Genomic DNA, 4591 nt, shown 5'->3' on the forward strand with positions numbered 1-4591 from the left:
TTTTTCCCCTAACATTCTTGGTTGGCCAAGGCTGCTGTGAGTACAGTCAAGTGTAAAGAGGCCACACAGGTTTCTGTTCGACAAGATGAGTGTGAGTTTCTCATCACTCCCCCGGGGCCACTTATAATGAGACATTGGCTGTGCGAGCTTTGAAACTTTTCCATTCACTACCCTGCATATCTTTTATTATTTTGCCTTTTAAAATTAACGTGCTATTTTAGAAAAGAAGGAGGACAGGCTTTACAAGCATAACAAGGGCATCTGCTTTGCAGAAGTTTTGCATGAGTCCCTGTCTCTTCACACTGAGTTTTAAGTTATCACCTGAAGAAGGAAAATATGCAAATGTAAGATATGTGTATTGATTATGCTTTTATCTTGAGACTCTCCTGTATATCTAAAGGATGGATGTTGGTGTGCAGATTGGATTCTGGTTTCTCCATGAGACTGTGCTTGTGGATTCTAGAATATGGCATGTCCCACAGGCGTGATGATTCTGTAATGTGGTTATATGGTACCTAGCACCTGGCACTGTGCCCCTAGCACCAGACCATCAGATAAATTTCATTGTGAATAATGACTGCACTTTACAGGTACTGAGTTTTCATTGTGATTTGGAGATATCAGAAGAGTAAAAAAGTCTGTTCTGATCCTGTAGATGCCCTTTGTGCCCTAAAAGCATTTTGTACTTATTTCTGAATTGCTGGGCTTGTCACAAGGTACTGCATTTGCATGTTCAAATACCTATTTTCTTCACTTAGCTCTTGAACAACAGGGCCCATGTCCATCTTGTTCATTATCGGGCCCTCAGAACAAATTTGTGCATGGCCCTCAGTGGGCCCCTGATCAGCACTTGTTTAATTGAACTGATACCTTTAATTTAATATGTTTTAGTGCACTTAGTATGCCAGACACTGTAAAGGGCACCTTGAACCTAGTTTCCCGTGTGCTGTCCTCACAGTAACCATATGAGGTGGTTATTTTGGTGTTTATATTACAGATAAGAAATCTGAAACTCAGACGGGGTAAGTGGCATGTTTAGGTTGTCCCGCTGAGCCATGTAATTTGGAAGTGGGTCCTGGTGACTGCAAAGTCCACACCTTATCTCCCACATCATACTGCTTTGTAATCAGAAGGGAGAGCGATATGAAAATCACTCCAGATGCTGACAGAAAGTAGCAAAACGTGAAAGATGGGGAGGTTTGTAGACACGTTGGCAAAGGGATGTTGGTAAGGAGGTGTATCCCCTTCAAATTTTTCACAGAGAAGTTCTTTTGATTAAGTACAAATTGCTCCTTAGACAAATAAGCTAGATAAGGCATGTTTGTTCAATGTTCCTGCCATTTTGAATGGCAGAAATTATAAGTAATTATAGCTAAGGATAGCATAACCATTACTATTGGATTTAATTGACATTATTGACCAATTTCTTATTCTGAGAATGATAGCGGATGAGGTGGTACAATTTGCCTCTTATTCTCACAAGCTTACAGTATAAGCTTGTGAGAATAAGAGGATAATCCAATTACTATATAACAAATGTATTCAATGTATATAACAAATGTACAATATAGAGAGGCTATCAAAAGAGTAAGACATCATATCTGGTTGGTGATAGAAATATGTTATGGAAGGGGTCGCATTGGGATGGCTCTTGAAAAGTTGGTGGGATCCAATGGTTTCATCTGAAGATGAACAAAGACATGGTCTCTGCCTTTAAGAATCACTGAGACTTCGGCAGAAATGAGTACTGAGTGAGGAGATACAGATCAGAGAACAGTAGGCTAGAGAAAGAATTAAGAAATAAATGGTCTACAGCCATATGCTACCCTGAACAAGCCCGATCCTGTCTGATCTTGGAAGCTAAGCAGGGTCAGGCCTGGTTAGTACTTGGATGGGAGACCACGTAGGAAGAGCAGGTGCTGTAGGTGTAAAAAAATTAAAAAAAATAAAGGACTGTAAGCTGACAAGGTCCTTGCAATCTGTGAGGTCAACCAAGGCTTTCCTCATCTAAAAAAAAAAAAAGAAAAAAGAAAAGAAATAATTGTGTGATATAATACTGAGATGATAGTGTGGGACTTTGTGTCTTTCTAGGGAAGCAGTAGAGATTTCCAGCACGGGTAGATGGCAGACCAGCAGCCGGGGGTTTTAGACAATGTCGATCTACTCCTTAAACGTCTGTTCTAAGAAACAGATGTAAAAGGGGTTTCGGGGACACTTAGGAAGCTCAATTAACGTAAGCTCCAGTTCAGTGACTCAGTTTTCATGGCCGTCAGAGGGTTTGAGTGTGGAATCCACAAGGTGCGGGAAGGGAAAACAGCCTTCCCCGGACAGCGGGGCGCACTGCTGCCCTGCTCATCCGAGTTGGCAGAGAAGAGTCAGGCAGCATTTGGGTCGGATTATGTTGAAATCACGTCAGAGGCTGAATAATTAAAACCACTTTAAAGGGAAGTTTGTTTTTCTCTCTCGCAATGCACAGATGACTCTGGCGTAGAAACATTTTTCTAGTTAAATTTTGATTCATTTCCCATTTAAGATTTGTCATGGTAAATGATCTTTTCTCAAACGGCAATATCTCGAACGTAAAATATAGAGGGTGCTGTCTAAACATTAGGTAATCAGTCCCTCTGTGAGTTCAACTAGCTGTTTCTTAGATAAAGATTGTAAAACGATTAAATAACACACGTAATCAAAATAGTAGGAATGTGTCCGTGGTGACGATGGCCAGAGATGCTTTGGGTAATAGAGGAGAATGCGATGGATATTAAAGACGTTAATTAACTGTACTACGGCAACAACTTAAAATTTATTTTTATTTTTTATTAGTTTCAAGCATATAATACATTGGTTAGACATTTATATAGTTTATGAAACAATTCCCCTGATCACTCTGTCTTCCCTCTGGCTCTACACGTAGCCATTACCTTACTGCTGACTGCATCCCCTATGCCGTGCTCCCCATCCCCATGATCCTCCGTCAAGTACTGATTTGCACTTTAACCCGTCACCACTTTCTCCCAGTCTCCCCACCTCACACCCCTCTGGCCATCACCCGATTGTCCCCTATATTTGTGGGTCTAGTTTTGATTCATTTGTTCTATCTGTTCCCTAGATTTCACATACCAGTGAAATCATATATTTATCTTTCTCTGACTTATTTTGCTTAGTACAATCACCTCTAGGTCCATCCATGTCATTTTTTTTTTTTTATGACCAAGTAATATTCCATTGTCTATATGAACCATAACTTCTTTGTCCATTCATCTGTTGATGGGCGTTAGGTTGCTTCCGTATCTCGGCTCTTGTAAATTGTGCTGCTGCGAACATAGGGGTGCATAGATCTTTGTGAATTCTTGTTTTGGTTTTCTTTGGGTAAATACCCAGAAGTGTAGTTGCTGCGTCAAAAGGTAGGTCCATTTTGAATTTTTTGAGGAACCTCCAGACCGTTTTCCATAGCGGCGGTGCCAATCTGCAGTCCCACCAGCTGTGAACGAGGGGCCCCTTTTCTCCTCATCCTCGCCAGCATTTGCTGTTCTTTGATGTATTGATGAGAGCCATTCTGACAGGTGTGAGGGGATCTCTCATTGTGGTTTTGATTTGGATTTCTCTAACGATTAGTGACCTTGAGCATCTTTTCATATATCTGTTGGCCGTCCGTATTTTCTCTTTGGAAAAATCTCTGTTCGGATCTTCTGTATGGCAACAGCTTTTTAAAACAACCTTAAGCTTCTCTGTTCATCTTCTGTGTCTATAGCTCCTTGTACTGGCTACAAAAATATAAATAGTATAGAGATATATTTTTATTGAAAAGGTTCAAGTTGTTATTATTTTTAACAGCTTTATTGAGAAACAATTTGCATACTTTTTTTAAACAGTAAAGTATGTTTCTTGTTTTTGAAAATCTGACAAACTAGAGAAGGTGAGGTTAAATTGTCCTTTCAGAGGTGAGTGATAAAACTAAGGGTTAAATTCTGTCCAGAGACCACAGATACAGAACTAAAAAGGGGCAAAAGCTGTATAAATAGAGAGATGACAAAATGAAACAAGTAAATTGAACACCAGACATGTCATATTCATTTAGATGAAAATGTTTGATTGAATGAAATAATTCCTTCACGTCGTCATTTTTTTTTTTTTTCAGTGAAAATGAGAAAGACCGTGTGACTGTCAGCAATTTGTAGAAACTCATGTTGGAGGTCTCTCAAAAGTCATCCGAATTTAACCTCCTTATATCATTACCAACTATGAAATTGAGGCACAGGGAAGTTACACAATTTGCTCAAGTTCAAAATAGCCAATTAGTGGCACAGTCAAGACTATAATTCTGTCTTCTATCCCAGTAATTTTATATGAAACGACTCTGCCTCATATTCCTATACTTTTGAGGGTTAGCTGATGATAATACATGCATTTATTCTGAGCTTATGTCATTTTATTTTCTGGCTTTTTTTAACTATTTGAAATTGGTAGCTAATATTTAAAGATTTATTTAAGTAAAAATTTTAAAAGGTGGCCTTTCTTAATTCCAGATCACTCTTGTGAGCATTTTTATCTTTGTAATGGAAAAGGGAAGTCATATATTTACCTTCTTCTT

The 4591-nt window shown here is 39.0% G+C and overlaps 1 pseudogene; it reads left to right on the top strand.

Annotated features, from left to right (window-relative positions):
- Positions 1-1807: 1807 nt before the first annotated feature.
- On the top strand, positions 1808-1928 carry LOC111740278 (annotated as a pseudogene).
- Positions 1929-4591: the final 2663 nt, after the last annotated feature.

Source organism: Pteropus vampyrus, unplaced genomic scaffold (genome assembly GCF_000151845.1).
Source record: "Pteropus vampyrus isolate Shadow unplaced genomic scaffold, Pvam_2.0 Scaffold60, whole genome shotgun sequence".
NCBI classification, from domain to species: Eukaryota; Metazoa; Chordata; class Mammalia; order Chiroptera; family Pteropodidae; genus Pteropus; species Pteropus vampyrus.